The following is a 25531-nucleotide window of genomic DNA, read 5'->3' as shown; positions in this document are numbered from 1 at the left end:
CTATGCACCCAACACAGGAGCACCAAGATTCATAAAGCAACTATTAACAGACCTAAAGGAAGATGTTAAAAACAACACAATAATAGTAGGGGACCTCAACATCCCACTCACATCAAGGGACAGATCATCCAGACAGAAAATCAACAAGGAAATAGTGGAGCTGAATGAAAAACTAAAACAATTGGACTTAACAGACATATATAGATCACTCGACCCTGAAGGAGCTGAATACACATTCTTCTCAAGTGCACATGGAACATTCTCTAGGATAGACCATATGTTGGGAAACAAGGCAAGCCTCTACAAATTTAAAAAAATTGAAATAATAACAAGCATCTTCTCAGATCATAGTGCTATAAGGCTAGAAATTAATTACAAGAAAAAAGCTGAGAAAGGCACAAAGATGTGGAGACTAAACAACACACTACTGAACAAGCAATGGATCATTGAAGAAATTAAAGAAGAAATAAAAAAATACCCGGAAACAAATGAAAATGATAGCATGCCATACCAACTCATAGGGGATACAGCAAAAGCTGTATTAAGAGGAAAATTCATCGCAATACAGGCACATCTTAACAAACAAGAAAAATCCCAAATAAGCAATCTTAAAGCACACCTAACTGAACTAGAGAAAAAAGAACAAATGAATCCCAAAGTCAGCAGAAGGAGAGAAATAATAAAAATCAGAGCAGAAATAAATACTATTGAAATGAAAAAGGCAGTAGAAAGGATCAATGAGACAAAGAGCTGGTTTTTTGAGAAGATAAATAAAATTGACAAACCACTAGCCAGACTTACAAAGAAAAAAAGGGAGAAAGCTCCAATAAACAAAATCAGAAATGAGCGAGGAGAAATAACAACAGACTCTGCAGAAATACAACAGATTATAAGAGAATACTACAAAAAACTATATGCCAACAGAATGGATAACCTAGAGGAAATGGATAAATTCTTGGACTCCTACAATCTCCCAAAGCTCACTCAAGAAGAGGCAGACAATTTGAACAGACCAATCACAAGGAAAGAGATTGAAACAGTAATCAAAAACATCCCAAAGAATAAAACCCCAGGACCAGATGGCTTTCCTGGGGAATTCTACCAAACTTTCAGAGAGGATTTAATACCTATCCTTTTCAAGCTATTCCAAAAAATTAGGGAAGATGGAACACTTCCTAACACATTCTATGAGGCCAACATCACGCTGATCCCAAACCTGACAAGGACACCACGAAAAAAGAGAACTACAGGCCAATATCACTGATGAACATAGATGCAAAAATTCTAAACAAAACTTTGGCAACCAGAATTCAGCAATTCATCAAAAGAATCATACATCAGGATCAGGTGGGATTCATACCAGGAACACAGGGATGGTTCAACATCCGCAAATCAATCAACGTGATACACCACATCAACAAACTGAGGAATAAAAACCACATGATCATCTCAATTGATGCAGAGAAGGCATTTGACAAGATCCAACAGCCATTTATGATAAAAACTCTGAACAAAACGGGCATAGAAGGAAACTACCTCAACATAATAAAGGCGACATATGACAAACCCATAGCCAACATCATACTCAATGGGCAAAAACTGAACCCCATCCCCCTGAAAACAGGAATGAGACAAGGATGCCCTCTATCACCACTCTTATTTAACATAGTACTGGAGGTCCTGGCCAGAGCAATCAGGCAAGAAAAAGGAATAAAAGGGATCCAAATAGGGAGGGAAGAAGTGAAACTCTCGCTGTTTGCAGACGACATGATCTTATATATAGAAACCCCAAAGAATCCATTGGAAAACTGTTAGAAGTAATCAACAACTACAGCAAAGTTGCAGGGTATAAAATCAATTTGCATAAATCAGTAGCATTTCTATACTCCAGTAATGAACCAACAGAAAAAGAACTCAAGAATACAATACCACTCACAATCACAACAAAAAGAATAAAATACCTTGGGGTAAATTTAACTAAGGAAGTGAAGGACCTATATAATGAAAATTACAAGGCCTTTCTGAGAGAATTGGATGACGACATAAGGAGATGGAAAGACATTCCATGTACATGGATTGGAAGAATAAACATAGTTAAAATGCCCGTTCTACCTAAAGCAATCTACAGATTCAACGCCATCCCAATCAGAATCCCAATGACACTCTTTACAGAATTAGAACAAAGAATCCTAAAATTCATATGGGGCAACAAAAGACCCCGAATTTCTAAAGGAATCCTGAGAAAAAAGAACAAAACGGGAGGCATCACAATCCCTGACTTCAAAACTTACTACAAAGCTAAAGTAATCAAAACAGCATGGTACTGGGACAAAAACAGGTGCACAGATCAATGGAACAGAATTGAAAGTCCAGAAATAAAACCACACATCTATGGACAGCTTATCTTTGACAAAGGAGCTGAGGGCATACAATGGAGAAAAGAAAGTCTTTTCAACAAATGGTGCTGGGAAAACTGGAAAGCCACATGTAAAAGAATGAAAATTGACCATTCTTTTTCACCATTCACCAAAATAAACTCAAAATGGATTAAAGACCTAAAGGTGAGACCTGAAACCATAAGGCTTCTGGAAGAAAACGTAGGCAGTACACTCTTTGACATCAGTATTAAAAGGATCTTTTCGGACACCATGCCTTCTCAGAGAAGGGAAACAATAGAAAGAATAAACAAATGGGACTTCATCAGACTAAAGAGCTTCTTCAAGGCAAATGAAAACAGGATTGAAACAAAAAAACAACCCACTAACTGGGAAAAAATATTTGCAAGTCATATATCTGACAAAGGCTTAATATCCTTAATATATAAAGAACTCTTGCAACTCAACCACAAAACATCAAACAACCCAATCAAAAAATGGGCTGGAGACATGAACAGACATTTCTCCAAAGAAGATATACTGATGGCCAATAGGCACATGAAAAGATGCTCATCATCGCTGATCATCAGGGAAATGCAAATCAAAACTACACTAAGATATCACCTTACACCCGTTAGAATGACAAAAATATCTAAAACTAATAGTAACAAATGTTGGAGAGGTTGCGTAGAAAAAGGAACCCTCATACACTGCTGGTGGGAATGCAAACTGGTGCAGCTACTATGGAAAACAGTATGGAGATTCCTCAAAAAACTAAAAATAGAACTACCATACGATCCAGCCATCCCACTACTGGGTATTTATCCAAAGAACCTGAAGTCAGCAATCCCAAAAGTCCTGTGCACCCCAATGTTTATTTCAGCACTGTTTACAATAGCCAAGACGTGGAAGCAACCTAAGTGCCCATCAACAGACGAATGGATAAAGAAGATGTGGTACATATATACAATGGAATACTACTCAGCTGCAAAACAGAACTAAATCATTCCATTTGCAATAACATGGATGGACCTTGAGGGAATTATGTTAAGTGAAATAAGCCAGTTAGAGAAGGATAATCTGTGTATGACTCCACTCATATGAGGAATTTAAAACTATGGACCAAGAACAGTTTAGTGGATACCAGGGGAAAGGTGGGGTGGGGGGTGGGCACAAAGGGTGAAGTGGTGCACCTACAACATGACTGACAAACATTAATGTACAATTGAAATTTCACAAGATTGTAACCTATCAATAACTCAATAAAAAAAATAATATAAAAAAAAGCTCTTATGTGCAGCTGAGGCTGCTGGTTCAGATACCTCTCAGGGATTATTCTTGTACCTGTGATCAACCTCTGTAAGACAAAGCTATCCTAAACTTCAGGACTGATATTCAGTACTAGGAGAGGGTATGGTATACTGAAAGGAATAGGGTTCAGAGTCAATCTAGTCATTTAAGTACGAGGATTTAAATTTTGCTCATCTATTAAACTCACTGTATATTTTTAGGCACTTTTTATTACATATCACTCACCCTCCATTTCTTTGCCAATAAAATGTGAATAACCACCGCAGAAAAGGAGTTAATCTATAGAAAATCTTGCTAAATGGTCGTCAGTCAATAATGTGAGTTCCCATGTTTTAATACAGTAAAATGTCAAATAACCATAATCTCACTTTCCCTAATTAATTGGCCTATGTCATAGGTTTGAGGGGAGTTTATCCTTGCTCTGTTTCATGTTTATTGGTTTATTTTGTGAAAAACTACTATTTTTTTTTTGAGGAAGATTAGCCCTGAGCTAATACTGCCAGTCCTCCTCTTTTTTTCTGAGGAAGGCTGGCCTTGAGCTAACATCCGTGCCCATCTTCCTCTACTTTATATGTGGGACGCCTACCACAGCATGTCATGCCAAGTGGTGCCATGTCCTCACCCGGGATCCGAAACGGCAAACCCCAGGCTGCCGAGAAGCAGAACGTGCAAACTTAACCGCTGCGCCACCAGGCCAGCCCCTGAAAAAATGCTTTAATCATAAAAGACATGGAAACAAGACTTTCCCAGGTGTTTGAAATGTCTAAATACTATTATTTCAATAAAATTTCACTGAAGGCACATTCTTTGCTAAGACTGTGATGAGTACTTTGAAGTATACAAAGACGAGATTTCACACCCTGAAGAAAGCTAAATTCTAAAACCTAGATCAGATTGGATGGTGTTATCTTCCCCTTGAATCTGTTTAAGACTTCCCAGTATTCTAGGACTGAATATATTTCATTAGTATTGCCCTGTCCTTTCAGAGGTATTGGATTTTGTAGAATCAAAAATATTTTTTTCCATAGAAAGGGATTTAAGAAACTATCTTGACTGGCTACTCTGTTGTACAGAAAAAGTTAAGTAGTCCTCATGCCTTTCTAACTGGATTCTTTCATATTTAAGCAGTCCTACATATAAGGCACTGGTAAAATGTCTTTTGAAACAGGATGAAATAAAGTTTAACGATATCACTAACCAATTCTTAGTGTATATTTTTAGATGGAAAGAAATTGTTGAACTGATGAATTCTTGGAAGTAACTCCTTAGTTCTTGAACCTTGGGCAAATCATTTAATATCACTAAACCTCACAATCTTCATCTGTAAAATGGAAACTAAGAATATCTACTTTTTTGGGGGCCAGCCTGGTGGCGCAGCAGTTAAGTGTGCACATTCCGCTTTGGCGGCCCGGGGGTCTCTGGTTCAGATCCCGGGTGCGGACGTGGCACCGCTTGTCAAGCCATGCTGTGGCAGGCATCCCACATATAAAGTAGAGGAAGATGGGTATGGATGTTAGCTCAGGGCCAGTCTTCCTCAGCAAAAAGAGGAGGATTGGCAGCAGATGTTAGCTCAGGGCTAATCTTCCTCAAAAAATAAATAAATAAATAAATAAATAAATAAATAAATAAGAATACTTTTTATAATTTAGGAGGAACATAATAATTGCTCAATAAATGGCAGCAGTTACTTATTCCTTCACAAACTTTTCTTATCCTTTTCATGTAAGATACCAGGTATCTCATGCCAATAAGTTAGAAATTTGGTTCAAAGGGTTTTGCCTTGTAGTCTCCCATGTAAAACCCAAAGATGAATGTGGAGCTTTACTGCACATGAAATTTTTATTAAATTCAATCATTATTCTTAAGCTTTTCAGCACACTCTCTTTGTGGACCCCCTACTTCCTCACAAAGGTCTCATATCGCAGAGAAACTATATATCCACTTTGTTATTACGAAGAATCTTCTCCCCTGGATTTGGAAAGCCCCCACCTACATTCTGTCCTTACCCCAGCCGTGTACAGTCACCTGTGCCAGAAGCTGCCAGAACTGATGACAAGCCCAACAAGGTCCTTCGCTAAATAGCAAAGCCTGAAGCTACGGAAAATCACATAGTTGGATGGCTTCTCAGGAAATGAATTGCAGACATGCGAAACCTAGACTCCGAAGTACGATGTTTTATTCAGCTATGAATGCCAAACCTAGGCTTCTCTAAGTTGGCTGACTTTGTAATTCAATTATGAACACTCCTATTATATATCTACAGGATTATAACTAGATTAAATCAAAGGATAGCCAACCCATGCATCTCCTTCTAATGTTGGTGTGAGAAGGTCAAAGAGAATGTGTGAATTTGAGAATTTTTACGTTTTTGCAAGAGTTGCTTTCCTAATGAACATGCTTTAGATTCCCAATGTACCTAACTTCCTCTATTTATTGAGTACCTACTGTGGTCTAGATACACATTTATCGTACTTGACCCTTACAATAACTTTATGAAGTACAGACAGTTTTATCATCCCAATTTCCAGATGAGGAAACTGAGACTGAGACTGGTCCAGTATAATTTTGCCCAGGTCAGAGAACTAACTGTAAGCTGCAGAGCTGGGATTCATACAGTCTCTCTGACTTCAGAGCCAGTACTAGCTCCAACATATGAAATTGTTTTTATGGTATCATATCAATGTATTAAGAAAGGGCCCTCTTTTCCTCTGGAAAGTGAACTTTACTTTAGAATAGATGAAATAGGGAAAATCAAATGACAACCTCTAGGCCACCCCTAATTGCCATTAATCACTTCTCCCTCTAGATCTTTTATGAAAGTTGTACATGAAATATTTGGCTGATATGAGTTCCATACTATCGAAATACTCCTATTCAATGTGTAGGGAAACTGGTGAGCTAATGAGCAATAGGACATCATGATGGTTGAGATCAACGAAGAGTGTTGGAGAGTGGAGATCTTGGACAAGCCTCAGAAAGTAGAGAACAATTGAGGAAAGGAAGGCTCAAGTGGGTCTCTAAATTCACGAAAGATATTTCAACATGAAGAAGAATTTATCAGCAACAAGACAAGAAATTCCTCCCTTAAAGAGATCTGCTTTGCTGGGAAAATATTTCCTTAAGATCTCTCCAGAGCAGGATTTGGGAGGGAATGTGTAGAGGTGGTAGCCAGAGGAGAGAGAGATGCCACCCAAGAGGTAAGGAGGAAGAATGTGGCAGACGAAAGAAAAACAAGAACCTAGGGAGGGAGCTCGAAGAGACGAAAAATGTTGAATGGGGAATGTACAGGAGCAAATGCAGTGTGCTTTCTGAAATGACCACAGCCCACAATCTCAAGGATTTTCAATAGAGACTGTCAAAACTATTGAAAATAATGAAGAGGTAGAATCCAGTCCTTGTCATGACTGATGACACCAGAAAAGAGAACATCCGACTTTGGGTCACATCTAGAATATAAGTTTGGTATTCTTCAGTACAAGATAAAAGGACTCGGACTACATCTGGGGAGGGTGGGAGAGGGTGGAATTAGATCTTTGACTCCTCTGAAATTGCCAGCCTTTACACCTCTCACATGGCCTATGCCTTATATTGTCTTGATAACATAGCTCTGTCTTCCAGTTAGATCATAAAATAAATACACTCTGGCAAGATTTACTTTAGAATCATCTTTGTACACCCTTTGATGTCTAGTAGATAAAGTGCTCAACACATTTTTATATTAATGAATAATTAATAAATCAATTTTCAAGCATATTTGGAATCTAGATTTTACTTCATAACTGTGTGTCTTTGGACAATTTATGTAACCTCGCTGAGTCTCAGTTTCTCCATGTGTGAAACTGAGCTAACAATACCCACTTCACAGGGCTGGTGTAAAGACTAAAAGGAATAATCCTTGCATGTATGTATGTATGTAGGAAACACACATCAAGCATTTGGCACAGGACCTGGAATGTGGAAAATGCACAAATCATAGGTATTAGCTGGTGTATTTAAGTTATAAATACCTTTTAAAGATCTGTTGACTTTGATCTTAAGTCTAATTCCACCGACCGGAAATTGAGAGCTTCATAATATTCCTGCCAGTCCTCAAGATTGGTTTTCTCTTATCTCTCTCTGCCTCCTCATTCCAATACTCGAGCTCGATATCACTCAGAATGAGTGTGAGTGTAAAATAGGATCACTTCACAGCTTCTCTCTCTAATTATCTCTTCCCATCTTCACACATACATACACCAGCATTTATGAATTTTTAAGAATATTCAATATTTGAGGGTTACGAGGCAGTGTCACCTTGCACATCATGTAGCATCCCTACCCTCATGCTAGCCCTGTCCCCTCTTTTCCTTTTCCCTGTTTTCCTGTACCCTCCCTCTGAGCAGTGGCAAGAAAATCTGTTCCCTTAAGTAGTACAGAGCACTAAAGCTCATATGTATGCCAGTTGGGTCCAGCCTTCCATTCTAAGTGCTTTTCCCAACAAATATAGTTGTTTTCCCCTATGAAATTCTGGTGAATAAAACACTCTCCATTCTGATGTGTTATTACTAATATAATAAGGAATTCTCTGATGACGCATTTCACTAAGCCTGTAATAAGTTTACCAGGGCAGCTACTGAGTCTTTCCTTCTCTAGGGTGCTTCACAAGTAGGTGTTGATTAATGTATATGTGCGGAAGGGAGCCTGAGATGCTCTATTTTTCAGCTGGTCTAATAATATAAGACCATGCATTTATAATAGGGGTTTTTCATAAATGATCTCAGATAGAAGGAATTGAGTTCCCCAAAGCTCAGAAAGCTTCAGATACCTAATTAGCAGCAGAGCAAAGACAAGAAATTAGATCTCCTGACCCCAAGTACATGTTCTTCCCACTACATACTACATTATACCCAATGCCCTAGCTCAACCAAATAAACCTCTGTAGACCTCTGATTAGAGACCAGGAAGTGCTCTCCTTCCTGATCAAGGCTGACCTCAAAGTTCTAACTCATTTATTTCTATTTTAGTTCTTCCAAAAAAAAAAAAAAAAGACATGCTTTTCTTTTAAAATGATGCAGTGTTTGGAAACATCCCCAAGAAAGTTCTTTCCTTATTTTAAAAATAAATCTCAGGGTCTGGTTTTGTTTGTTTGTTTGCTTGTTTTTGGTGAGGTTGTTCTTCAAAAGGACCCGATGCACTTGGGTTGTGCAGCCATCTGCCACTACATGCTCAAGTATTGTGGTTAAAAAAATCTGGCCACCCCGCCTTTGATATAGAAGAACCACATGGGGTTGAGTCATACGCTGTGGAGAGAACACAGCTAATTATGGGATGTGCTGGGCCCAGAGAAGATGTTAACTGCTACATAATTACAACTGCAATCCAAGGGGACAGAGTCATGGAAATTCAGTTAATATAAAGAAGTCAACATAAAAATACTAAATTCTAAGCCACAAACTACCAATATATAGTCCCATTCTCGAATTTTTATTTCCATGAACTTCCAAACTTGAGATCTGGTTTGTCATCAGGAGTATCCATGATCCTGAAGCACTTTTTGGCATTAAATAAAATGTTGTTTTAACAATGCTGGGTTTTGATGATCTGAATGAAGATCAAAGGATGACACCAGTCTAGAAGATACAAGACTTTGGTTCTAGCCCCAGCTGTCCAATTAAAAACGCAAGAGACCTTGTCAAATCACTTAATTTGGGAGAAGAGGTAGGTTGGAGGGAGGTTATTTCAAAGAGCATCTGAAGTTTGCCATTATGATGAATAGAAATAGTCCCTTTCAAGAGAGTTATTGATCATCGAGATCATGTCAGGCAAGTATTTGGAATTCAGAGATGAATAAAACATAATCTAGTAGCCAATTTCACAAAGTTATCACACTTTCTCTGAATGTCCTATAATTTAGGAAACTCATGACAATAATAGAAACCTTGCCCTTTGGGCATTTTCTTCATTTTCAAAAAAATTTAAACTCAAATTCTGATCAAATAAACTAACTTCTCAAGATCCATGGATTAAGAAGTTGAATAGTAAGAAAGTAGAAATAAAACTTTCACTGGCAATATTTTATAGCCATATTCGATGGCGCTACTACCTCAGGACCATCAATAGTCACACCCAATTCCTCCTTCCCACAGCCCCTGGCAATCATGTTCTTATATCTCAAGGGATACCTATTAAGAAGAACATGGGCTTCTTGTCAAGTCTACTACAGTCATGTGTCACTTACCAATGCGGATATGTTCTGAGAAATGTGTTGTTAGGTGATTTCGTTGTTGTGCAAACATCATAGAGTGTATTTACACAAATCTAGATGGTATAGCCTACTGCACACCTAGGCTATATGGTACTAATCTTATGGGACCACCACTGTACATGTGGTCCATCAGTGATCAAATGTCACTAATTGTTAATGCTCCAGAAAAGGGGTTTACATCTAAGAGCTATGAGTCCCCACTTACACGGGTTAGGAGATATGGGGTGGGTTAAAGAAAATGTAAAATAGGCTTGATAAACACTAAAATTATGACAGCACATGAGATTATATAGCCTTATTTTCTTGGACCAATTCCAGAGAGCTTTCAGGAAGTTCCCCAGGATAGTTTTTCTTTGAAAGACCTATGTGCTATCTGACTAACATAGTAGAGAACTCAAAAGGAACATGCTCTCCAAGAGTTCTTGACAAAACACCTTGAGCTGACCCTGTAATGGGTGGGCCCAGCATCTGCCTGGAATCTGCTGGAGACACTACAGCATTAATGAGAAATTCAAAGATCCACTGCTTCCCAGAGCAGCTGCTGAGGGCAGATTTCTTAAGGGGCTGTCATCGTTGCTATCAGTTGGAAGCCATAGCAGTAGTCACCTTCATAGTGAGATCTCACTGATAGGAGCTGCTCCTGGAAACAGCAGAAGTGTTTTCAGGCTCGGGGCACTATATTGTTCAACATGAATCAACTGCTCACCTTTAGAGAGAAGCCAGAGATGGCTGATGTATAAATCAGGCTTGAACTCAACTGCATGTGTCAAAAATCCAGTTATAGCATATTAACCAAATAAGAGTTTTTCTCATGCAATAAGCTCCAGAGGAGGGTAGTCGAGGGCTGGAGTAGCTATCATGAAACTCCTTAAAGACTAAGGCTCTTCCTAGCTTTCTTAGCTGCATGTAGCTGGAGCCCTTTGTCCTCCCCTCATCTTTCTGCTTACAATTCAGATGAAGGTAGATCAAGCACATTACAACCAGGAGAATGATAGTGCCACAGTTGGAGATAAAAGCAAAAAAGAAAACTATAGCTCTTCCCAAAGCTCTATCCAGTAGATTTCTGCTTACATTTCTTTGGCCAAAACCAGGCCATGTGGCCAGGCCAGGCATAGCTATAAGGAATTCTGTAGAGGTAAATGGAGACTGTTGCTTCTCTGAGGAAAACCAGGTTATATTATTGGAAGCAGAGAGAACGAATATGCAGGAGATTTGTGGTGTCTGCCACCATGGTCTTTTTATACACCCCCACAGCTACCTCTAAGCATAAAACTTGATCTGAAATTCATGGGTTTTTTGTCTAGGTAGAAGAAATTAATGACTAGTGCTAATTCCAATCAAAGCTTCTAGCTCTTTTCTATGTTACTCTAGGAGGTTGCAACTCAGGGGGAAAAAAGTGTACAGGTTTGACATTGTAAGTTTTTAAGATGAGGGTCCTGCCTCAGAAATGTATGAAGCCCCAGTAAGAGTAATTCTTTGCATACAGAGGTCTCCATTTCCTCCAAATTAGGAATGGGGTGGTTTTGAAAAATGAAGTTATTTTACTTCCCAAGCCTGGTAAACTAACTTAAAATGCACAGCACCTTCCAAGCAACCATAGAAAGCCAGCACCAGGTTGCCTAAGAGAAGACTGCAGTATGAACAAGAAGCTAAAGTCAAATGTCTCCTCAAAGTGTCTAAATAATGAAGGAAAACAGAGAAGAATATTGAAGAATAATTTGTGCAGAACCGTGATGCTCTCACCCACAGACAGGGATGCAAAAGGACATTTGGCTCATGAATGTGAAGAGAGGATTCTGTAGCATGCTCCTCAGCCTCAGGGAGAAGAAAGTCACATTCTGTTATAGGCTTAATTTTGTCCCCTGAAATTCATATGTTGAAGTCCTAACCCCCATATCTCAGAATGTGCCTTTATTCAGAAATATGGTCATTGCAAATGTAATTAGTTAAGATGAGGCCATACCGGAGTAGGGTGGGACCCTAATCCAATGTGACTGGCGTCCTTATAAAAAGGGGAAATTTGGTTACAGACAGCAACACAGGGAGGGCAGCATGTGAAGATGAAGATAGAGATCAGAGTGATGCTTCTAAAAGCCAAGGAACCCCAAAGACTGTCAGCAGACCACCAAAAGCTAGGAGAGAGGCAACTGATTGTCTACCACAGTTCTCAAAAGGAAGCAACCCTGCCAATTCCTTGATCTTGGACTTCTAGCCTCCAGAACTGTGAGACAACACATTTCTGTTGTTTAGGCCCCCTAATTTGTAGTACTTTATTATGGCAGCCCTAGCAAACTAATACACTCCCTAAGGAAAGACAATGCTGGTTAGTGTTAGCTTTTTTCACCGAGAGAACAGATCTGAAGGCTACAGACTTAAGCAAATAGTGGTTTTCCACGGTATCTTTACTATGCACTTTATCCATTCTGATGGTTTGGCAGCCCTACTAAGTTAACCTACAAAAGAAATATGGGAAATTTGTGGCCTTGAATTCTGAGAAGTCTCTCCAGTTTGTGTTTATTAATTTCCATATGGAAATTGTTTTGTAGGATAGTGGGGAGGCCATGGTTGGGATCAGAGATTAAAGTTTGACTCCTTAGGATGCTGACTAATTGGCTGAAGGACTTTGGCAAGTAACTTAATCTCTCTAAAATTCAGTTTTGCTTCTCTGTAGAATGGGGATATTATCTAGCCCAAAGGAATGTTCTGAGGATTAAACGAGGCAATGTACATACTGGGTTCTGTGGCTGGCACTCAGTTCAAGGAATTGTGATAATGCTAATACTCCTGAATTATATCTACAGATAGTGTTGTAATGAAAGAAAACATAAGATTTCTGAGCCATAGTCAACCCCGATAATTTATGATAATGAGAAAGATTATTATAGGAAGTAAGATCATCAAGCTAAAAAATGGCATTTTCCAAAATTAAAATCTTTTTTGTTTGTCTATAAAACATATATGCTCACATTAAAAATTTTAAATGATATAAATACTTATAAGGTAGAATTATAATTTTATACTTCCCAAGTCCAAAATTCAGTGATTTTTTTTTCATATTTCTTTAGGTATGTCTGTGTGTGTTTAATAAACCAATTAGTTTACACAAAAGTGGATTATATTATATATGTTGTCCTGCAGATTGATTCAGCTCTAGTCAGTAATATATCTTAAACCTTTCATGCCCTTACATATAAAATCTCTCATTGCTTCAAAATGCTATATAATATAATGCTTTATGGATATACAAAAATTTATTTACCTAAGTTGTTTGAACATTTAGATTGCTTGCAATTTGTAAGAGTCACAATGTTACAATAAGTAAAAACTACATGTTGGAGAATGTTATCAATGTTCTCCAATCTTTTGAAAATAAATTAAGGCCTTGTTGGAAGGAAGGAAAGTATGAAAAGAAAAAGTGAAAAGTTTATTAATTTCTCTAATAATTTGGTGTATATAATGTCAAATAACATATTTGTAAGTCTTTTTGTTGAAAGTTACTAATAGTTTTCCTGAGTGAAAATTAGCTGAATTGGGGGGCGCTCTTGGAATCGTGTTTGCATAGCCTTAGATAAAAGCTGTACAATCCAATAAAATTGGTCTTCATTGAAGATATGATGAATCTAATCTAAGGAATCTAGCCCCAGGTTTCCAGAATTTGTCAAATACTTTGACATCATGCAGATGTCCCATTGCGAATCACTTCTAGAGCCAGACAGCAAAGTTTCTCAAATGATAGTCCCACAACCTGCAGACATACCAGGATCTTAGTTTTATTTTGTAGATAAAATGAGGCAGAGTTTGGACTTAACATTCTTTAAGAGAGGTAAGAGAATTTTTCTTCAGTGTTAACTTTGGGAGTGTGCTGAGCAACTCAAACATTTTAGAGGTACCAGTTCTTGACAATATACCGGCAGACATCCTGTGTGAGCAGACGCCCTTGCTTGCACAAATGACTCTCTTTTCTCTAGTAGGTCTACATATGCTATCTGGTTTCAATCAAAACTCCATTGAGACTTTTTAAATGGCCATTTACTACCCCCTCTTACAGTTAACCCAAAGAGTATTTGTCCAAGAATAGCTAAGAAACTATATCAAAAAAACCCACAGTGGACCAAATCAAAATATAAAGTTATGGTTATTAAAACATTGTGGTGACTGGATCAAGAATAGACAAATAAATTGGAACAGAATATAAAAGTCTGGAAATGAACATATATAAGAATTTATTATGTGATAAAGGTGGCACGTCAATCTGAAAGTCAAAATACATGCTACTCAAAATGTAGTTGGAAAAAATTAGAAATCTATTTGGAAGAAATAAGCTATATATTTCATTATATACACAAATTTAAGACTCAAATGCATAAAAAAGTTTTAAAAAGTATGAGAAAGAAATAGATGTTAATAAGACTATTAATAAATTATGACCTGAATTATGAACATAAAGCACTAGAAAAAACTATAAACCATATATATATGAAAGTTTTTCTAAGCAACATATAAAACTCAAAGGACATAAATACAAAGAATGGTAGATTTTACTACCTAAATCTTTCAACTTAGATACTTTGAAAGACATCATAAAGATCTTCAGAAAACAAGGAACGGGGGAAAAAATATTTACAAAAAATAAAATCAATGGGGCTGGCCCCGTGGCTGAGTGGTTAAGTTCGCGCACTCCGCAGCAGGCGGCCCAGTGTTTCGTTAGTTCGAATCCTGGGCGCGGACATGGCACTGCTCATCAGACCACGCTGAGGCAGCGTCCCACATGCCACAACTAGAAGAACCCACAACGAAGAATACACAACTATGTACCGGGGGGCTTTGGGGAGAAAAAGGAAAAAATAAAATCTTTAAAAAAAAATAAATAAATAAAATAAAATAAAATAAAATAAAATCAATACTCATAATGTTAAAAGCTCTTACAAATCTCTAAGAATAGTGTAACAAAACCATTAGGAAAATCCACAAAGGGTTTGAACAGACAGTTCAAAAACAGAAGAGAATAAATCACCAATAAACGTTAAAAGATATTTGACTTGTGGTAACTGAGGAAATGGAAATAATTAACATGACACTAAGATGCCATTTGTCACCCATCAGATTTACAAAAATTAAAAAGATAATATCTGGGGGCTGGCCCAGTGGTGTAGTCACTAAGTTTGCATGCTCCGTTTTGGCAGCACAGGGTTTGCGGGTTTGTATCCTGGGCACGGACCTGCACACCACTCATCAAGCCATGCTGTGGCAGCATCTCACATACAAACTAGAGGAAGATTGCAACAGAGGTTAACTCAGGGCCAATCTTCCTCACCAAAAAATAAAAATAAAAAAAAGATAATATCTGATGTTGGTAAGAGTGGCAGTGCAAGAAAATGGATACTTTCATGCACGCTATGTAGGAGAGCAAACAGAGCCTTTTTTGAAATCTAATCTCATAGTGTTCATCAAATCCAAAAACACATCTCACCTTTCCGTTTCTTTCCTATAGGTCTACTTGCCAATGTTTAAAGATATTTGTGCAAGGATATACTGCAGCATTATTTTCATAGTTCCCATGCCAACTATATAAAACACACAAAATGATTGACAGGATGACTACAGAGTTCAACAGGGCAAAAGCACCCAGGAGAAACCTGGCTTGAATGGATACTCTACAACTCAGTTCACTAAAAAGGCTGGGGGTTACACAGCATGAAAAGGGATCATATTTTTTCAGACACTCCCTCATTTCGAAGAAAGGCCCAAATCCTGTGTACAGAGCATTCAGAGTTAGGCTTCTGTTTCGTACCCTCACTTGTGCTTCTTTTCTGTCTAAAATCAAGGCAATACTTTAGAAAACTTAAATGAATAAGAGGTTTTACATCAGTACCTTCTAGTACTGATGTCAAAAGCCAAAATGAATACTGACCATCTTCAACTGAAAACACGCTCTTTCAGGGCAGTATACGAAGTCACATTTTTACCAAAGTTTGAGGGTAAAGCTATCATCAAGGAAACATTGTTCCTTTGGCCACTGTCAGAATTATATCCTCACCAATAGATAACTATCATCTTCTTTTCTCTGCTGTTGGTTCAAGGTTCGTGCAGTTCAACTTCTACAGCCATGTTTACCTACCTAATTATACAGTGCAACCTGTGTTTGGAAGGCTAGTTCTGTTTTATTATAGTTTCCCACAGACAAAACAAAAATATTTGTTTAAACTATCCATTGAAGGAAAAATTGCTACCGTTTTCCTATTCAATTGATAGTGATGTTGGCTTTGAAGATTAAAATGAGGACAGTCATCCCTGTCCAGCTGAGCAGAGACCTTAGGCTCAGAGAACATCACTACACTGCATCTTCAAAAAAGTAGGACATGAAAGTCAGTTTCTTGGATCACTGGGAAGACGCCATTACCCCTTGTTCTCACCGCACACCTGCTCCTAACCACTACCTATACCAAAGTTGGTCTCATTTGGCTTCTCCTCTCCCCTAAAACCAAAGACCACTACTATCCCCGGAGGGTATGTGCTTCCCTTTCCAACAGTTAGCACTCCCACAGACCCTTCTGGATCCCTAGCATGAATGCTCTTAGAGGTACTTGCAAAGGAGACTCCACTTACCTCTGTTAGGAAGTGCTGGATATCCTTATTCAGGCTTAGGAGGTAAAGTTGAACTGCTGAAGGAAATCCCAGCTCTGCCACTTAACTTGTGTGTCCTTGGGCCTAATACTTAACCTCCCTTAGCATCAGTTTCCTTATCTGTAAAATGGGAATAATAAGAGTACTTATAGGGTTGCCAAGATCATTAAGTATTCTATTATGGCGTCTGGCACATAAAAAGTACAAAAAAACTGCTAGCTGTAATTGTTAGCATTCTCATTATCTACGTGCACACCCCTGCCTTGGCCAGATTTACTCAGCAAAACAGCTTACACAAGGTCAAGGTGCTGCTGGCAGGTTTCCCCAGGCTGTGGGCAAGTACCCCCATGTAAGTCAACTCCACCAATGAGGAGGTGAACTGGAGAAGTTTCACCATGAGTCCAAGCCACACCTGCCCCTCCATCTTCTATTGCACTTTCTCAGGACCCAGATAAAAAGGACCTAAGTTTCATGGCTCTATGCCACTGTGCGCACACATCCCTTCTAAAACCAGGCCCTCTGCAGTCCTAATTGTGCACACATATGTCCCTTCTTAGATTGTGAACTTGAAGGAGGGACTGAGTTTCCCTCCACTTTGTAATCTTTTTGGTGATTTGCCTTGTACTGTGTCTGGAGAAGAGTTAACTAAATAAATGAAGAATGAATGAATGAATGGAAGTAATATTTGTAAGCAAGACAGTTGGACCAGGCTAAGGTAAAAGGGAATTTGCCTTGTTATTTCCCAACTCCCTTTCTTCCCAACTATGAAAGATGTTCTTCCCTTGGTTCTCAATGCCTTCTGGCATGCTTTGGCTTGTCTCCACCCATCCTGCAGACTCCTCCCCCACATCTCTCTGTATCAGAACCCTACTCACTCACAGTCTCTCTGCCAAGTGACAATCAGATGTGAACGCATTAATTAATCAAGTAAGCAGCCCCTAAGATAAGGTACTAATAAATCAATGCAATAGAAAACCAAAAACCTTAATCCAGAGAAAGCTCTTGTCTATAAAGAATCTAATATGGGCCACTCTAATGGGGCAATGTCAAATTTCGTATCAGGCAGGTGAGAGAAAGACACCTATTTTTGATTGTTCTTTCTCCTTAGGATCCTAATGGCTCCTAGAAATGCTGTTGTACATGTAGGATCTGAATAAACCTGGCCAGCCAGCTACTGCTATACTAATTCTATCTTCTCTCCTTGGTTTTTCCAGAGCCACCCTCGAAAGAATCAAAGTTCATGTAGGAGGTTTTATGAGAATAGCTGCTGCACTGTTTGCAGAACTGTATCAGAGAAACTAGAGATAGCAGAGGGGTTATCTAGTTCCTTCTCACAGGCCAGCAGCAGCATTGTTCTGAATACAATGGAGTGTTTGATGTCTTTGGATGACCACACGTAACCCCCATAGACAGCCAGTGAGTAAACATGACCAAAGGCTGGTACTTTCCCTCTCAGTTGAAACCTCCAGCTAAATGAATCACAGCAGTTCTATGAGAAAGGGAGGGGAAAACCCATCAATAACCCATCAAGAAACTTTCAAGTATAAGTGAGGAAGTAGCTGGGGGGAAAAAAGGCAGAAAGCCTAGCAAATCAATTGCTTTTCAGATAGTACCTCCCAAGTGCTCCAAATCACCTAAGTGTTCCTTGGATTGGAGCATGTCTTACATTGCATTGATTGACTTTATTTGATTAGAGTGTAAATTTCCTAAAGGACGAAATCTCACATGGCAGAGTAGTAACAGCGGACTTGGAGAGTCGGAGTGCCGGGGTTTGAATACAGTGCCCGCCTCTTACACCTCTATAAACTTGGACTAGTTATTCTGTCTCTCTGGGATTCATTTTCATTTTTGTAAAGTGAGGACAATACTACTGTCTACCTCATAAGATTATTGTTGCTATGGCTTGTGTTAAATCATCCATCTACAACCCTATGTCCAGGCCCAGGCATAATTATTGATTGTCCATCATTATGACCTCTCTTGCTGACCATTGCTGTCCTCCAAGTACAGAAGGCAGTGCACAGAAAATTCTCAAGATAGATCCGATTGAATAAATATATCCCAAGTGTTGCCCCATGGAGCTGCTACTTTGGTGAATAAATTAAATAGTCTAGAACATTGTAATATCATATCATCATACCTCTGCTTACCTTATCAAACAATTCTATTCTCAATTCATTTAGTAGCATTATATGAAATTTTATGACAGCTCTATAGGGATAATAGGAATTTAAAATATGTCAAGGGAGTTATTTCTTTATTCAACGAACACTTTTGAAACAGATATAGTTTTCCAGACTCTGTGAAAACACCAAGAAAACGACAAAAAGATAAAATTCCTATGTGATTTTTATTGATAACAGCTTATATTTATTACCCATCACATAATAAGCATTATATTGGGCTCTTTGAATATGTTAGCTCATTTTACTCTGACAAAGAACAGCAAGGTGATTATTATGTCCATTTTAGAGAGAAGAAAACTGAGATACAAACCGACTTAATAACTTGCCTGACATTTTTCAGCTAGAATTTTCCAGAACTAAAACTTCTGTATTTCCAAAGTCTGTTCCCACTCACACAACCATGAGCAGCTAATAGCTAAACAATCATACTTTGGTCACTCATTCTGTCCACTCATTTTCTGCCATTAAGCAAACTACCCAGAGATTATTCTCAAGTCCACAAATAATCAATGAGTAAATATCTACAGTGAAGTCAGTCTGTTGCAACACCTAAAAGAGAGAGAGAACTTGCTTTATTGGTGGCCCCAAAGCAGGTGTTTTAAGAAGAATATAGAGTTTAGAATATGATATCCCCTTGCATCAATATACAACAGGGAGCAGGGGAAGTTTGGAGACCTGTGGACCTTTAAGATGGTCTATTTCCCCCAGTTTTACAGACAAAAGGTTTAGGAAGCCCTGGACCTGCACCAGAACCCAACATTCCTCTTGCTCTAGCCTCTTCTACCACTTCATCATGCAGTTGTTCTGAAGGCAGTGGCTGCTGCCTCTAGAACACATCCCGTTTGCCTCCAAAGGGAAGGCTTTTTTTGGCTACAGCGAAAGGAAAGTGGGAAGATAAAACAAACTTTAATTCATCTGTTCTTACTCATAGGCTTCCCATCAAGGATGGGTTTTATCCTTATTTAGAATCAATACTAAGTAAAGAAAGTATAAATATACCAATTGAAAAAGTCTTTCTGTGGATGCCTTGGCAGCCACAGTTAAATTGCCTGAGGTTTAGCAACACCATGCATTTACCCTAGCTCTCATTCTGTAGCCCTCAAGTGTTAAACTCAATCATTTCCCGGGACCCTTGATATAACAGCATCTAGAATCTGTTAATAGGATTTTTTGTGTTGTTTTGGGGGGATTCTTTTTTTTTTGTAGTTCTGGGACAGAGTTAGATAAATCCCTAACAGACCAATGGAGTTTTTAAGCCTCAATCGCTTGTGTTGAACAGTTTTCCCCAAGATATAAGAGCAACAATATTTAAGTTGAGAATTACTGCTTCTGAGAAGAGCAAGAGGATCTGGGTGAAACTGAGGAATTTCCCTGGCATTTCCCCTAGATTAATCTTTTGTCAAGGGACTCAAACCTCAGGGTGATCCTAGGGTCTCTGTACACCGCTATAGGAAGTGGCATAGACTGAGTCAGGTGACCTTAATTTCCTTACCGTCCCTCACACTGACTGGCACTATAATCCAAGGGAAAGTCAAACTCCAAAGTTCAGATTCCTTGTCTGTAAAACAGGAGACTTGAACTGATGCATCCCTTTCGGACCTTTCTATCACTGACTAACTCCATTTCTTTGGGTTGCCTTGGACAAACACAAAATGAGCCACAAAGTAAGGGCTCAGAGCTGAATATTTTGAGAAAAGAAAAGGAAAATGCATATTGGGATTGCATTTAAAGGATTTATGGCTGGATTTGTTCCCTGACTTGGGAAACCGGAAATCCTTTGGCCAACGCAGTCTCTGGGTCAATGAGTCTCAAGTAGGCTCACTTTGTTGAGGACAGTAGGAAAGAATTTATTTTCATAGAAGGTGAAACCAAAACAGGCTTGAGTGATGAGCCCAGGTCTTGGGCTACTCTCTGGTCACTTTTCCACTAAATTATACTGCCTAGATTTTCTCCTCCAGACCTAAACAGAAAGACAACATGAAATGAGAGGCATATGACTTGGAAAATGTTAAACCATTGTTTCTAGTCTTTCCAAAGACTAGTTCCAGAAGATGTCGCATATGAAAATGTTTTCAAAGTGCAAAATGTGGGAAAGCAGAAAGTTCAGCTCTGCCTTAGAGCTTTAAAATTAGCATACAAAAAGTTTGGAAAGGTCCTACGGGAGAGAAACCTGTATACATTTTTCTTAAGCTGGCATTCCCTAACTTATTTGGCCAACGAAGACATACTCTACACAAACCACCAATAATCATTGCATCTGTTTTGTAAATATGTAGAAGTGATCACTCATATAGACAGAAGGAAAGATCATTTTACTGCACTGTGAAGTGGCCGTCTCTCTCATCTTAGCATTTGCCCATTGGTAGCTCCTTTTCCTAATTACCTTCAGTCAGCGCAGGCTTGGTTTTCAGTACAGTACTGCACAGCCTGATCCCAGTTGTTTTCATCACTCCAGACTTTGATAGCACACCTCTGTATCCCCCAAATTACCTAGCATAATACTTGCAAGCAAAGGCTGCTCAAACACTTGTCAATATCCTGAAATTGACCTTTACAAAATTTCTAGTCATTTTTATCACTCAAATGTTTGATTGCCCAAGTTGATCACTTATACAGGGCACAATTGACTTCTATAGCCCATTGGTTTTGTGGGATACTACCCAATGATGTACACCCAACCTTTCATGTGTAAGTGAGAGGCACACAGCAAATCTAATCTTTGCTTAAATATAAACTCAGAGTAAAAAGAAGCCACAAGAATCCTGCCTCAAAGCCAGTACACACAAATCAGGGTCAGCAGTTAAAGGTACATGGTCATCTGCCTAGTGACCTATCTTTACCCTTGGGAGCTGGCTCAGTTCCTTATAAGTCCTGGTGGGAGGAGGAATGAGTCCAGACCAGAGTGGCCAGAGGGTCCATGTGGCCTGGAGTGGCTCCATGCGGTCCAGTCCAGCTCCAGGCCGTCCTTCATTGGAACCCCAAATGATAAGGTCACAGCCAACGACAAGTAACAGATAGAAATGGGCACAGATAACCAGTCTTAGCCACATGCATGTGTTGACCAGAGAGAACAAAAACAAATTATTTAAGCTGAAATATGTTGGTGAGGACAAACGTATAAGTGGAGAAATTGGAACCCTTGTACACTGTTGTAGGAATGCAAAATGGTGCAGCCACTATGGAAAACAGTATGTGAGTTGCTCAAAAAAGTAAAAATAGAGCTACCATATGATCCAGTAATCCCACCCTTGGGTATTTAGTCAAAAGAATTGAAATCAGGGTCTCAAAAAGATATTAACACAACTATGTTCATTGCAGCATTATTCACAATAGCCAAGATGTGGAAATAACCTAAATGTCCATCGACAGATGAATGGATAAGGAAAATCTGGTATATACACATGATGAAATATTATTCAGCCTTTTAAACAATGAAATTCTGGAATATGTGGCAACGTAAGTGAACTTTGGGACACTATGCTAAGTGAAATAAGCCAGTCACAGGTAAATACAGCATGATTCCATTTATGTGAGGTATCTAAAATAGTCAAATTCATAGAATCAAAGAGTGGAATTGTGGTTACCACGGTCTAGGGGGAGAGAGAAATGAGGAGTTACTAATCAGTGTGCATAAAGTTCCAATCAAGCAAGATTAATAAGCTCTAGAGACCTGCTATACAGCATTATACCTATAGTCAACAATAATGTAGTCTACAATTAACAATTTTTTAGAAAGGTAGATCTCATGTTAAGTGTTATTACTACAATAAAATTTTAAAAAGTAAAAGATGAAAAAAAGGTCCTTGAGGTGTTGTAGGCATTCAACACATTGCATTATTCTTCTCATTCAGTAGGCTCCAAATATGAGGGTTTAGCTTAGTGAACAAGGAAGGTTTAGACTGTAGTGTGACATCCTGTGTTCAAAATCCTCCTGATTCCTCAATTTTATCATCTACAAAAGTAAAATTAAGTGGAATTATATTGGGCATATAGCATGGAGGCAGTTTCTAGCATATAGTAAGTATATTTTAAACATTTTTCTTAAATAGGACAGTGTGAAGATCTTGCCATTTTGTCATTATTAATAGGTCTTTCTTTGAAGATTACAACCTCTAAATTACCTTGACACATCTCTCTTGGTTTATTCCACTTTTCCTTTTTCTTTCCCTCCTCCTTTTCCTTCTCATTCTCTCTTGTATTTCTTCTCTCTCTGATCTCTTGTATAACAAGGTCAACCATATTCTTTCAGAAGTCTACTCCCCTCCTGTGAAATAGAGAGAGAGAGACAGAGAGAGAGAAAAAATGTCTCTGCTGGGGAAGAGAGTGAACAAGTTCTCCTCCTAGACATGCTGGTCAGAAGTGGGTTATGGAGTGAAGGAGGGTGACAACCTCTGATGACAGTAGCTGCCACACATTTCAGGATCTGAGGAAGAACTGAGTAAAGATCATTTTTCTTTATCTTCTGTGAAACTGCCATAATCTAGCCCCACAACTCTCCTCCTGATCCCACATTCAGTACACTAACAGTACCCTGTTCTTAGTTTAACTGCCTTTGATTGTGATGAGGGTACATACCGACTCATAAATACCTAGGTATCCGTTAGGCTACCATCCAAAACCCACTGGCTCCTTTTTTGTAACCAGAAATTATTTACTTAACAAATATCTCCCAGAAATCAAATGTCAGTCAGCTACTAATTTGAAAAAACAAGCAAATACAGTTAGTCAGCAGTTTTTAATGGCCCCATAACATACATGCATACAAACATCTCTCTAATAGACATTAGCAATTGTTAAGTAATATTTTTTAATTAAGTATAAAATATATAGAGAAAAATACCCAAATTACAAGTATACAGCTTGATAAATTTTCACAAATGGGGTATACCCATATAACCATCCCCTCAATCAAGAAATAGAACATTTCAAATAGCCCAGAGCACCCCTGTCACCCCTTCTTTCAGTCATCACCCCTCCAAGGGCCACCCTATATGGAGTCCTAACACCACAGACTAATTTGCTTGTTTTTTTTAACTTTGCTTAAATGGAATTAATCAGTGTCTAGTCTCTTGTGTCTGGCTTCTTCTGCTCAACATATGGTTGTCAGAGTCACCCATGCTATTGCATGCAGCAGTAGTCCCTCTGTTTTCACTGATGCTGATGGTCTTTACCAGTAGATTTCAATTAGCTTTATGCATCAGACCTAGTACAGCAGGAGTTATGTATGGACTAGAGGCAAGATCAACAGCTTGCTTAACTCTTAAACAGCTCTACAGCTCTATTTATTTTTTCTCATACAGGCTTCCATTTGGCAAAAGCCTCAGCCCATCCGTAAAAATGGCCTTTCAAATTATGTATTTCTTGCCTCCCTTTTCCAGGCTCTTCCCCAGCCGTCATTCTCCACCTTCCCCCACCACATCTACTTCACCTATCCTTCCCAAATGTATGAATACCAGGGAGTCTGAGGCGTAATATTTTCCTTCTTTACCAATACGGAAAAAAACTACATGGGCAGAGGATGTTGCACAGTTTTTCAACTGCTGGTTAGCTGGGTCTTCACACTCAAAATTCACTATTTTATTTGAAATTCCATAGATGGTCACGTAATTATATACAGGAAAAAACATTTGTTCCCACATAAAAACAATTATTTAGGGTTTATCTGGTTCAATACTTTTTTCTACCACCTGCAGTAGGTGGATATAAATGAGATTTGACTATCATGGACTAAAGTGAAGGCAAATATTACATCAAAACAAATGGATGCTGGGAGACCACGTATGTGGTTAACTCAGCCATGGAAAAAGCCTTGGAGTATGGAAGAAAGACGGACATGCTAAAAATGGAAGAAAGGAAGAATACCAGGCAATACAGTTGCTCCACAATGTCATTCCTGCCCATCCCAAAGGGGCATAAATAGAAATATTCTGGAATTTAGCACCACTGATATTTAAGCCCAATTTCCAGCAAGGTCAAAACTAATAGTGAATTATTTGTTTTACTGACTTAGGTTGCAAGCGCCTTGGGCGGATCCTGTGCCTTCTTCTATATCTCATTCAGCGCCAAGAATACTGTTAGCCATCAACAAAACCATAATAGACCCAGAGTCTTCTCCAAAGGCCAATGAAAACACACACACTGAGCTAATGGAGACATTTACAGGCAGAGGACTTCAGTTTCCTTTCTGAAAATGCCACCAAGGCAGCCTAGCTAATTAGGTCTCAGTAAATGACATAGACCAGAATGGTCCACCTGCCTGGAGTGTTGTATGTGCACCAAGCCTGTTTTCTATTTGTTTGGTTTTTGTTTTTGTTCTTCTAGCTATAAATGAAAGGGCTATTTTTGAAATTTCAAGTCTCTCTCTGAAATCCGGATTGTGAGTTTACGGTAATTTCAAGAAAATGGGAATGCAGTACTTAACACTACAAAGAATGAATTTATTCATTTGGCGCTGTTTGGTCATTCCTCTCCTACCTCTATTATCTTCCCTTTGGAGAAACCTAGGAATATAATTACGCCCAAGGCTACCCAGAAATGCAGTGACAGTTCCAGGAATGAAATTCTGATGTTTCTTGAAAACTTGTCTCTGATCCAGCCTAGGAGTAGTCATAAATGTCCCAGTATTCCCAATATGAATGTCCTTGTGATGGTCTAACTCATTCTTTGTTTGTGTTTCTGAAAATAACGCAAATTGATGGAGATAGGGATTGCGGACATGAGACACTGGAGTAACACAGACTCAAAGTCTAGCAGGTCTTTCTACGAACAAGAATGGCTTTGACTTCAACCAA

General features: G+C 38.7%; 1 long non-coding RNA gene across 9 annotated transcripts in view; it reads right to left on the bottom strand.

The window, feature by feature from the left end:
- LOC106823216 (uncharacterized) overlaps positions 1-25531 on the bottom strand; it is a 231676-nt gene that overhangs the window by 73606 nt on the left and 132539 nt on the right. For 4 of the 9 annotated variants that reach the window (XR_011493315.1, XR_011493307.1, XR_011493309.1 and 1 more), the window contains exon 4: positions 22862-23004. The exons of 2 other annotated variants lie outside the window; for them this stretch is intronic. This is a non-coding gene — a long non-coding RNA (uncharacterized lncRNA). Of the gene's footprint in view, positions 1-16536; positions 16675-18892; positions 22693-22861; positions 23005-25531 lie in introns of those variants that run through there. 3 more of the 9 variants (XR_011493310.1, XR_011493312.1, XR_011493308.1) reach the window with 2 other exon arrangements.

Source organism: Equus asinus, chromosome 12 (assembly GCF_041296235.1).
Source record: "Equus asinus isolate D_3611 breed Donkey chromosome 12, EquAss-T2T_v2, whole genome shotgun sequence".
Classification (NCBI taxonomy): Eukaryota; Metazoa; Chordata; class Mammalia; order Perissodactyla; family Equidae; genus Equus; species Equus asinus.
The sequence above is the reverse complement of the archived record's forward strand: the minus strand, read 5'-3'. Positions and strand labels throughout refer to the sequence as shown.